The sequence below is a fragment of the Glycine max genome, chromosome 20, assembly GCF_000004515.6.
Source record: "Glycine max cultivar Williams 82 chromosome 20, Glycine_max_v4.0, whole genome shotgun sequence".
NCBI lineage: Eukaryota > Viridiplantae > Streptophyta > Magnoliopsida > Fabales > Fabaceae > Glycine > Glycine max.
In genome coordinates, this window is record NC_038256.2 from 24,554,898 (window position 1) to 24,568,191 (window position 13,294).

General features: G+C 32.8%; 1 pseudogene; it reads left to right on the forward strand.

Moving 5' to 3' along the window:
* The first annotated feature begins 7,840 nt into the window (after positions 1–7,840).
* On the forward strand, positions 7,841–9,145 carry LOC100811311 (uncharacterized; annotated as a pseudogene).
* The last annotated feature ends 4,149 nt before the right edge of the window (positions 9,146–13,294 follow it).

Here is a 13,294-nt window from a genome sequence, read left to right on the forward strand (position 1 = left end):
CTAGTAAGAGAAATCAAATGTTGTGGTCTTGTTTATCTACGGTGGATGTACCCGGTTGAGCGATACATGAAGATCTTAAAAGGGTATACAAAGAATCTATATCGTCCGGAAGCATCTATTGTTGAGAGGTACATTGCAGAAGAAGCCATTGAATTTTGTTCAGAATACTTAGAGAAGGCTAAAGCTGTTGGGCTTCCTGAGTGTCGACATGATGACAGAGTGGGTGGTAAGGGTTCAAGAGGACTACAGGTGATCACTCCAAGCGTAGAAGATTTGTTACAAGCTCACTTGTATGTCTTGAACAACAGTAATGAAGTTTTGCCATACATAGTTAAGCATGAAGCTTTAGTCAAACAGAATAATCCGAAAATGTCAAAGAATTGGGCGTTGAAAAAGCATAACAAAACTTTATGTGATTGGTTTAAAGATACAATCTTTGCAGATGAGAATGCTTCAGAAACATTAAGAAAACTAGCAGATGGGCCTAAAAGAAATGTTATAACCTGGCAAGGATACGACATAAACAGGTATTCATTTTACACAAAAGCACAAGATGACAAAAGTACAATGCAGAACAGCGGGGTCACCCTAAGGGCTTAATCTCAACACTTTGCAAGTGTCAATGACGCCAATCCTTGTATAGCTTCCATCCCTTACTTTGGGTTCATTGATGAAATTTGGGAGCTTAATTATGTGAAATTTACAGTATGTGTTTTCAAATGTAAATGGGTTGACAGCAACACCGGTGTGCGCACCGATGATATAGGATTTACCCTGGTAGATCTAAAGAAACTTGGTTACCACAATGACCCTTTCATCATGGCAGAACAAGCTAGACAAGTATTTTACATGCAAGACCCTTGTGATGAAAGGTGGTGCGTGGTTCTGCAGGGCAAAACAGTTGGTGTTAATGTAGAAGATGATGATTCATACATGGACACCTATGTTAGTCATTTGACCGCTCAAATCACTGGTAACGTTGTTGGAGAAGAAGAAGCTGACGACGTTCATGCAAATCGAAATGATCATGATGAAGGAGAATTGATTAACACCGGCTAATGTAATTTTCTGCAGAGACAGAGGTCACCAAACCTAGTAAGTGACAACTACATTTTTCTCTGATTGAGGCATCGGTTTTTTGTTTCAATTTGCCTCCTTAGGACTTCATCCAGCTGATGTTTGTCGCCAGTTTCATCATCCACCACCCTTTTCTTCTCTAGCTTCTCACGTTCATTGTTGTTAAACCCATATTCATGCTCTCTTCCCTTCATGTCTTGTTTTATCACAACTTTAGCTGAATCTCCCATCTTCAACATAGTTGAAACTCCTGTCTCATTGTCCAATGCCACACTTTGATGGCCTGTATCTCTTTTCTTCGTATGTTCTAGTGCTTTAGCTTCAGAATGCATAAAGCAATCAGAATTTTCGAGTGATCACCAAAGGCTTCTGCATCAGCATTGACACTCCCCACCCTCTTTGGTTTATGCTTCTGTGTTTTCTTCCGTGCCTCCTCGTTATAAATCTCAGCTTTATTCGAGGTTGCACTAGAACGATCACCACCAATCTGTGCTTCTTCCTCGTCTATCAGGTCAATATCTTTCCTTTCAACTTTTGTTTTGTAAATTACATATAAGAAAAAAAAACAGTAAAATTTGAAGGACAAATAGTTAAGAAACTTGTTCATTAGCTGCAAATATCCTTCCCTCCTCAAGTGCAAGCTTCTTGCGTAGCCGCTCTTGGTGCTCAGAAAATCCCAAAAACAAATCCCTCTTATTACTAGCTATTTTGAATTCTTTAGTTCCTGAATGTACAACCTTCAAATTGTTGCTCGTTCCCCTCTTTCTTTTCTGCAAAAAAGAAAATCAAATGCTGTGAAAACATGGATGAAGTCCTAAGAAAATCAATATCAAAGAAAACATGGATGAAATCACAATTAAAAAGCACAACTACCTATCTTTCAGAGTCCTTTGGTTAATTTGTCTTGTCCCCTCGTCTATCAAGTTAAAACCATATTTTTTCTTTTACTTAATCTTTTAACTTATTTCCTATTATTAAATTGACAAGAGTTTACCCAATTACAATAACTAACACATGGCAGGGCTCAAAGCTATTGATTAATGAATCATTACCTGAAATACAACAATTTAAAGAAAGGTCCGTTACTTTGTGGGCTCTCTTTTCTTTGTATGTAGTTATCATGGATATGTGTTTATAGTACTTAATCATGTTTTTTTATTTGCTGTAACAACAGAGTTGGTGTTAACTTGCCTATTGGGGTTCTAACGTAAAGCTCTTCATAAAAGGGTTGTAGCCTGTCAAATCATCACAATATTCAAAGAAAGAAAAGTTCTTTTACAAAGTAGAGGTGAAGAGTCTCTTTGAAATCAATGACATTACCACGGTACTCTGTTATATGTATTCTCCATTGCTTAATTTGACATGATTAATTGATCAAGCCAACTATTGACTATTATAATTACTTGGCTGAATAGGTAACAAATTGTGTTACTATTGGCACTATTGGAAGAATAATCGTGGAGAGTCATGGATGGTGTTATGCATCATGCATGAAGTGCAACAAGAGTGTTGTACTAGAAAATGGACCATTCAAATGTTCATGTGGCAAATACAACGAAGGGAGTATATTAAGGTTGTGTACTTTTAGTTTACCATTACACATTAAATTAGATTTTATTTTATTGTTAAATTCTTTTGTGAGCCAATTGTATTTGTGTGTAAAAGGTATAAGCTAGAAGTGATGGTGTATCACAAAAAACAAACTTCTAATTTTGTGCTCTGGAACCGCGAGTGCATAGAACTTATAGGTAAATCTGCACAAGAATTAAACGACATGATGTTTGTTGTATGTGTTTATATGTTTCACTTACTCCTATTTTTCTTTTTATTTATATTATTATGATTGTTTCCCTAATATGTTAATTGTTTTGTTTATGTCTATCTAAGGGTGGTGATAAAAGTGTTAATGTGTTCCTAGATCCACTCGACAATCTTTTGGGTTGTACTCTTGCATTTAAAATCAAGGTCCAACCCAAATACAGGAATTCATCTGTGAAAAATATATCTGATGATCCTGAACTCATGCAAGCAATTATGGATTTACTACCAGATGTGGAGGTACTCTCAATATTATCTCAATAATTTATTAAGGCTTATCATGCGTAATATTTTAAGGTTGTCTTTAGTTGTTGCCACAAGTAATATTTTTTATTGTGTTTGTCCCAGGAAATTTTATGATGCCTCTTCCTTCCACCTACTCCTGCCACAAGTGATACAAAGATTTCAGCCTCCACAGATCAAGAAAAGAAACTTTGTAAAAGTGAACTATTTGTTTAGTTTACTTCCTTCATAACAAAAATATAATACGTGTCAAGTACTTGCAAAATGGTTAAAATCAAAGTGGAAATGATGTTCTTAAACATTAGGCCAAACACAAGAAAGATCTTTGGTTTGAGACTAACTTCTTTAGTTTCTTTATAAGTTGCAAATTTGAGTGAATGATTTAAATATTTCTTCCATTTTCCCTTCTTCTCAAGCTCTTACTCTTATCAACATGATTTGATTAGTACACTAAGTTGAATTTAACAATAATGATAAGCATCACTAAGTGCAAGTATTTGTGAAACTATACTTGCATTTTAAAAGTATAGTCAAATCCTTCTATTTGTTTTATTTCCTGATGATAAAAAAAATTCAACAAAAATGTAAATGTTTATACCTTTTATTTTGAGCTGATAATTTCATACTAAAATTTGATTGTTATATTTAATTAATTTGTTTGAAGATCAATTCTAATTTGACTTAAATTTATAAAGTCTAAATAATCTAAAATAAAATTTTTAAATAATCAACACGATATCAAGTATCATAACTCAAAGGCAGTTGGATTATTATTAAGTTGAAACAAAAAAAAAATGCCAAAGAGTTTTAGAAGAAGAAAAAAACAATTATTTCATTGGTTAGATATTTTCCACTCTCCCTTATGCTTTTTCTCTCTCAGTTGGGTTGTGTGTACTTGAAATTACATGCTTTAATGCCCAATGTTATGATCCAATACCGATGTTATTAAAAGAATATTTTGTTCCAATTATTCTATTTTTATTTCATGATGATAAATAAACTCAATATCCAAAAACTAAACAAAAAGTAGAGTATGTGCTAAAAACTAAACAAAAAACAGAGAAAGTTTACCTATTCGAAGGGTAGAAGTGTAATTTGGCATGTCACGATCCACATGGAAGCATATGATGGCAAGTTAAGGTTGTCTTCAACTGTTGCCGCAAGTAATATTTTTTATTGTGTTTGTCCCAGGAAATTTTATGATGCCCCTTCCTTCCACCTACTCCTGCCACAAGTGATAAAAAGATTTCAGCCTCCACAAATCAAGAAAAGAAACTTTGTAAAAGTGAACTATTTGAAACAAAACAAAATGTCAAAGAGTTTTAGAAGAACAAAAAAATAATTATTTTAATGGTTAGATATTTTCCAGTCTCCCTTATGCTTTTTCTCTCTCAATTGGGTTGTGAGTTCACATCCATTTCCTTGATGCAGACTCAGGGTTTTATTAGTCCCAGTAAAGAAGTAGAAATAATAGTAGCTCTTCGCTGGTTGCATGATCAGTTAGTTCAATTTCTTATCTTCTAGATTTTTCTTCCTACACATGTCTTTGATATGCATAATCTTCAACTGTTTATAATTTTTTAATCTTAAAAATTTTAATAGGCAACATTATACAAAAGCTTCCAGTAAAGAAGCAGAAACAATAGTGGCTCGTTGTTGGCTGCATGATCAGTTACTTCACTTTCTTATCTTCTAGATTCTTCTTCCTATGCATGTCTTTGATCTGCATAATCTTCAACTGTTTATAATTTTTTAATCTTAAATATTTTAATGGACAACATTATACAAAAACTTAATAAAACAACCACCAAATTTTTTGATAAAAAATGCCTTTTTTCCCTCTCTCATTTACTTACATATTTTTCTCTCTCTTTTTATTTTGATTAATGTATACGTGGATCAATACATGATTTTTCTCTCTCAACTAGGTTGGGGGTCACACCTTACAACATCTCCTTCCTGATTTGATTTTCTCTCTCAGCTGGGTTGGGGGTCACACTTTACACCATCTTCTTCCTGATTTGATTGATGTATACGTGGATTAATACAATGCATATACTCACCTTTACTATAGCTCCACTCCATTCCATGCCCCAAAAATTCATCCCCTTTTCCTATCACAGTGTACACACAAAAGGAAGTATAACTACACTACCCTCCATGATCCTATATTCATCCACTAGTAAGTAATACTCTCTATTCTCGGACTCATTTTTAGTCTAACCTTATTTGCCAAATTTCCTTTACCAGATGGATAATCATAATAATACAAGACATTATACTGCAAAGCACTAAACGAAGGGACATTTTGCAGCAAAAAAAAATTTAAATAGAGAGCGTTCCAATTCTGGGACACCCAATTTGCTACAAAACAGGCAATAATTTCATCCACAAATGTTACTTCATCTACTTATAATAGGCATAACAATCACAAAAACACTCAATCAAGTACAAACCATATTCAATTTCAGAGAAAAAAAACTAAACTAGCAATGACTTCAAGTGTTGTCACATAGGATTTTAACTCTGTTAGTCAAAGCCATTATAGTAGCCACTACAATTACAATGTACCAACTTCAAATGAATCCACAAAACTAGAATCTGACTCTTTAGAAGGTTATGAACTCAAGTTCATAGCATTATAAATAATTAATTGTCATTTTGATTCATTGTTTTACTTTATTACAAATTTTGATTTGAATATCAATGACCATAACATTGATTTTACTAACAATCATGTTTCAATTCAAGTATTCTCAGAAGGTGAGTCATACCCATGTACACTATAATTTGTTTATTCTATATATAATATGAAGAATATGAAATTGAAAAACAATTAAAACTTCAGATTAATTGTATCCTCAATAGTGATTCTTATTTAATTATGTCAGGCTATTTAGATATTGGAGATCCAATAATACAGTGTAAACAATGCCAAGCAATGATGTGGTATGGAGAAAGAATGCTTAAACATAGGCATGGTACCAATCCAAAGTTTAGTTTGTGTTGTGGTAACAGCAAGGTCCAGCTTCCATTATTACAAACACCACCTCCATTGCTGCAATATTTATTGTTTGATAACAATTCAATTGATAGCAGAAAATTTTAGTAAAACATTTGAATTTACAATATGATGTTTGCATTTACATCTCCTGGATCAAAACTTGATGACTCTATTAATGATGGAAGAGGACCGCCAACAATTCGTATCCAAGGCTAGCCATGTCGTAGGATTGGGAGTCTATTACCAATGTCTAGAAAACAACCAAAATTCGCACAATTGCACATATACGACACTGAACATGAAGTTCAAAATAGACTTCAAACAATCAAGTATGTATAAACACGTTTTCTCCCTATAATGTGTGTTTTTTATGCCTTACTTCTTTTGATATTTTAACGTCTAAACCTTAACTAATTTCATTTCTTTGTTTATACATAGAGGTGGGACAAATATTGACCCACATATAGTGTCTGAACTATAAAAAATGTTGGATCATTGTAATTCACATGCAAAATGCTTTCAAATGGCTAGGGATAGATTAAAAGATGAAGTTGTTCTTGATGTTAAATTAAAGCTCATTTTTAATAGAGAAAAGGATGAAAGAATTTACAATATACCAATAGTCTCTGAAGTTGTTGTGCTTATTACTAGGGATGCTAACATAGGTTCGACACGGGATATCATTCTCAAAACACAAACTGGACAATTGCAGAGAATAAATGAATTACACACCAGTTATCTAGCCCTACAATACCCTCTTTTATTTCCATACGGTGAGGATGGATATAGGCATGATGTGCTCCACTGAAACACATCAATGAATCAATCTCAAAAAAAGGTGCAACTTACTATTAGAGAATGGTTTTGCTTTAGACTCCAATTCAGACCCATGGAAGCGCAAACAATTTTACATTCAAGAAGACTATTCCAACAATTTATTGTTGATGGCTATACCATGGTAGAATCAGAGAGACTTTCATTCATCAAAAGAAACCAATCAAAATTAGGGGTCGACAAATATTATGATTTGCGTGAAACATCTAAACATGGTGCTATTCAAGGGTCAAACAGAGGCAAGCAGGTCATTTTACCTTCTACATTTGTTGGTAGTCGTAGGTACATGGATTAGTTGTACTTCGATGGTATGGCCATATGTAGTTATGTAGGCTTCCTTGACTTGTTTATAACATTTACTTGCAACCCAAGTTTGCCTGAGATTTAAAGGTTACTAGCACCAATGAATCTACAGCCAGTTGATCGTCTTGATATTTTGTCCTAAGTTTTTAAAATAAAATTCAAACAAATGTTAGCTGATTTGACAAAACACCATCTCCTAGGGAAGGTTTTGGCCTGTAAGTAATATTAATAATTATTTTATCCTTATTCATTATATATATTGATATTTAATTATTATTTTTTTAACTTTTAAACAAATTTTAACATAAAATGTTGGCTAACATTTTATTGACTTTTTTCTTGATAGACATGTACACCATTGAATTCCAAAAAAGAGGTCTACCACATGCACACTTGCTCCTATTTTTGCATCCATCGAGCAAGTATCCAACACCTGAAGATATTGACAACATTATATGTGCTGAGATACCACCAAAGAATGAGCAAAATGAACTTTACCAGCAGGTCCAAGCACACATGATACATGGTCCACGTGGCATAGCCAACCGATCATCACTGTGCATGAAGGATGGAAAGTGTTCAAGATTCTATCCTAAGAAATTCCAGACTTGCACTGTGGTTGATTCTGATGGATATCCAATCTATAGGCACAGGGACACTGGTAACACAATCCTAAAAGGTGGTGTTATTTTAGACAACCGCAGTGTTGTTCCGTATAATCCAAACACTTCTACTTAGATATCAAGCTCACATTAATATTGAATGGTGCAATCAAAACACATCAATTAAATGCCTCTTTAAATATATCAATAAAGGCTATGATAGAATTACGACTGTTATTGAGAACAAAGAAGATGTTCATAAGAATTTAGATGAAATCAAACACTTCATAGATTGTAGGTCTAACACAAATTAATTTTTACAAAAGAAAAATTATTCATTTCCCACATTTATTACATTATGTGTTTATATATTCCAGGTATATATCACCGTATGAAGCAGTATGGCGAATTTTTGCTTTTCCAATCCATGTCAAGAAACCAGCCGTTGAAAGGCTATTTTTTCACCTACCTGGCCAACATTCGGTTTACTATCATGATCATGAGGATATTAATGATGTACTTTCAAAACCTATTGTATCAGAATCAATGTTCACTTCTTGGATGAATGCTAATAGAATCTATGCTGAAGCAAGGAAGTTAACCTATCCATAATTTGTGACAAAGTTTGTATATAATAAAAGAGATAGGTGTTGGAAACCACGCAAAAAAGGGTTCACAATTGGCAGGTTAATTTGGATTTCACCTACCCTTGGGGAATTGTGTTACCTACGAATGATGCTAACAGTGTGCAAAGGGCCTACCTGTTATGAAGATATAAGAACATGGCAAATGTTGTGTATCCTACATTTAGAGATGCTTGTTTTGCATTGGGCTTTCTTCAAGATGATAAGGAATATGTTGAAGCAATTAAAAAGCAAAAGATTGGGGTACAAGTCATTACTTGAGAAAACTTTTTGCTACAATACTAATCACAGGTTCCATTAATAAACCAAAAGAGGTTTAGAAGCAAACATGGCAATGGTTAGCTGATGATATTTTATATCATCAATGAAGAGTATTACATGACGAAGGTAATTTATACATTTAATTAACTATTAAACATATATATATATATATATATGATAGTCCTTAAACATATATACAACATCCACTTTATTTATTTGTTTATTTTTGTTGCTATATAGCTTTGCAACTAAGCGATGATGAATTAAAAAATTTAACTTTATTGGAGATTGAGAAATTGTTGCGTTCAAGTGGGAAGAGCTTAAAGGATTATCCACCAATGGCATTCACAATTGCATAATTGCCAAGCTATATAGGAAATCGTTTGATACACTTGGAACTAGATTTTGATGTTGTTGAATTAGATGTTGAATTCTAACTATTATTCTTTGCTCTGACTGGTATCATTCCTTTATACATTCCATTTATTATCATTTTAATTAATCTATTAAATAGTTATACTGACAAAGAGTTTTTTTTATTCAGTTAACTATCATTTAATTTTATTCAGTTTTTAGAAAACCATATACCTCTAAACATTAATTTATACATCCATCAATTAATTCTAATTACAAAAAGTTTTTCAATTAAAAAATGTTTCAGATGAACAACTGCAAATATTCAATCAAATAATGCAAGTTGTCATTGAGAAAAAGGGTGGCATATTTTTCCTATACAGATATACATCTTTATTACTACCCAGTGGAAGAACAACACATTCAAAGTTTAGGATTCCTATGCCAACTTTAGATGACTCAGTTTGTAATATAACCCAGGGGAGTGACTTAGCTGAGTTTCTTAAAGTTACAAGTTTGATTATATGGAATGAAGCACCAATGGCGCACAAATTCTGTTTCGAAGCACTAGACAAAACCTTAAATGATATCATGAAAATTAGTGACAATAATGACACTGTTTTCAGAGGAAAAATAGTTGTTTTTTGTGGGGACTTTAGAACAATCTTACCTATGATTCCGAGGGGAACCCATTCAGACATAGTACATACAACTATAAATGCATCTTACCTTTGGAGTCACTGTCATGTGCTGAAACTTACTAAGAATTTACGCTTACAATCAAATTCAGACACTACACATGCAACTGAAGTTACAAACTTTGCAAAATGGATTCTTCAAATTGGAGATGGGACTTTAGGCCAAGCAAATGATGGATATGGTACAATAGAAATACCTAAAGAATTGTTTATCCTGAATTACACTGATCCAATTGATGCTATAGTTCAATCTACATACCCTAATATAAGGCAACATTACAAGGATTCAAAGTTTCTACAACCCAGGGCTATTTTAGCATCAACTAAAGAAATTGTTGACCACATCAACGATTATGTATTATCTTTGATCCCAAGTATATTTACTTAAAGCCCACAGACCTATAATTCAAGGAATTCAATTTTATTATTATTATTCATTTTTGTTTTTTCAATCTTTCCATCTTTTAGGTGAAGAGAGAGAATACCTAAGCTCAGATTCAATTGAAAAATCTGATACAATAGAAAGTGAAGGGTTTAGCACAATAACTACCGAATTTATAAACTCTTTATCAACCTCTAGGCTTCCAAATCATAAGATTAAGCTTAAGGTTGACTCACGAATAATGTTGTTAAGAAACTTAGATCAAAATGAAGGACTATGTAACAGTACTAGACTAATTATCACAAGGTTTGCCGACCATATAATTGAAGCTAAAATCATGTCAGGTAAAGGCCAAGGCAACACCGTGTACATTCCTAGATTGGCAACGTCTCCATCACAATCACCTTGGCCTTTCAAACTCATTAGAAGGAAATTCCCAATAATTGTCTCTTATGCAATGACCATAAATAAATCACAAGGACAATTATTAGCAAGTGTTGGACTATATCTGCCTACACCAGTATTTAGTCATGGCCAGTTGTATGTAGCACTTTTTAGGTGCAAAACAAAAATGGACTAAAAGTAATGATATATGATAAAGATAAAAAGCCCTTGAGTACAACAACTAATGTAGTTTTCAAGGAGGTGTTCCAAAACTTATAACAGGTATTTTTTTCTTATAATAGTTCACAAAAATCATAATCTATCTACATTGCACGTTTTCTTAAGTTCAATTACATTGCAGGTTTTTTTACTTTATTGTACATAAATTTTCTTATATGTTGACTGCTACAAGATTACTCCTACTTTTAAGGTTAGATTATCTAAATGTTATCTACCATGTTCAGTTTGTAAATCATTTTTACCATTTATCAATCTAATATATATTTTTCCTAGCAACAAATGGTGTCATTTTGAATCTATACCTTTTTTTGGTCAAAGTTATGCTACCAATAAATTCAGCTACCAAGACAAGTTGAACGAACTAATTATGGCTTGCCCTTCCAACAGGTAAACTTGTGCTATTTTTTGTTTAGTTTCTACCACATACTCTGTTTTTGGTTTAGTTTTTTGATATTGACTTTATTTATCATCATTAAGTAAAAATAGAATCATTGAAACAAAATATTCTTTTAATAACATTGGTATTGGACCATAACATTCGACGTTAAAGCATATTCGTTCTTTCAATAACATTAACTTCATCACAAAACAAAAGTAATGAATTATTGTAGTTCATTTATCTTCAATCCTTATTTATGTTTTTGGTATTTTATTTTTGTTACTTGATTTGATATCTTATTGGGATTTGCTTAGGCTTCTACACTATGGGAGAAAAAACATAAATAACTTGATTCAATTTGACCCTAAGCCACCAATTTTTTCACCGACGCAGGGACCAACACACATATACCTATCATATCAGATGCTCCCAACCCAAAGTGGTTACGAGCAGACAAATCCAAAAAAGAGGGTAATTGTGACACCCTCTACCCTTACAATTATAACTAACTAATTAAATAAATCATACAAAATTTATTTAAAATATTATAAACACATAATAATAAAAGAAGAAAAAAAATGCAAAATTAATTAATAATTTTTCTTTTTAAACACATTTAATTTAAATCAATTCAAAGGGGTAAAGGTTCACATCCACTTAGTGAAAACATAATAGAATATTTTTTTTTAATAAAAGGTAAGATTATCCCGGCTCAAAACAAGGTCGTCCACTCTAAATAAATAATAAAAAGAAACTAAATTAGAAAAGTATAACACAATTATATCATTCAGTAAATCATAATCCCTATCACAGACTAAGTCTCTCCATCTCTAGCATGTGACTCATCATATGAAGGCTCACCTGAAAAAAAGTGACAATCAGCCCAAACACAAACATACACCGAGAGTGAGTTATCACATTCGTATATAATAAAACATTAGAACATGTGAACATATAATACTTAAAGCTGAATTTATATAAATAACATTACTGCACAAAATCGCACACATTATTCACACTCATTCAAGTTTACACACTCCATAAAATAACATCAACCACAATTGTTAACTCAATGAAATTCAAACACAAGCGTTATGCAACAATTATACTAAGACTCAAGCCTATATGCAATGTTGTACCATGTCAGTGAAAAACAACACTGGGGCGCTTAGGAGTACATGACAAAGCACACCACACAATGGGTATACTCGGTCACTCTCACTAAGTAACATCATAAGGTGACCATTCAGAGTTACTCTGTTTTGCGAGAATGCCCCAACCACATGGGATCAACATGGGCTTAAAGGAGCACTCAAACCGAGTATCTTTACCTCCAAGGCCTAGACTCCGAAGAATCCGTTTGGGGCTCACCTTCCTGATTCAGGTCCAACCCCTAAAATATTTTTTTTTATTTGCACGCAGACACTGTTTATGAGTTATATAATACCCACGACCTCACTCTTATATTTCAAACATATTTAACAAATTGCGCTATAGTTTAACCCTTCAAGATCCTAACTAGGAATCCTACAATTTCCTTTAACACTGCGCATAAAAGTTCTCTCAAGGTACACACTGGTCAGGTTACTGTATATCTCATAACTCACATGACAAGTAATATCACTACAAATATCAATCACACACTCATTCACAACCATGTTTCATGTCTACAGTTTAACATTTCACACTCTAACTAATTACAAAATATACTCAACAATTAAATAACAATGTATCATAATAATAATAACATACAATATTTAACTTCAAGGCTTATAATAATCTTCACGATATGATTATGAATTACTCTTGGAAAGCATGCATCTTAACAAGTATTGGTGTTAGCTTTTTATTATATATAATATATAGCAATAGATAGCACTACTGCAAAAATTCATTTAACGACGGTTAAAAACAGCTTTCAATGACAGTTATGAACCATCTTTATAGCCAACGTTGTTGAAAGTGGGTACTATCAATGACGGTTCCTATAAAAACTGTCTTAGAAAAATTGATCATTTTAAGATGGTTTTTATACAAGAACTGATGCAATCCTACCCCCCAAAGGCATTGG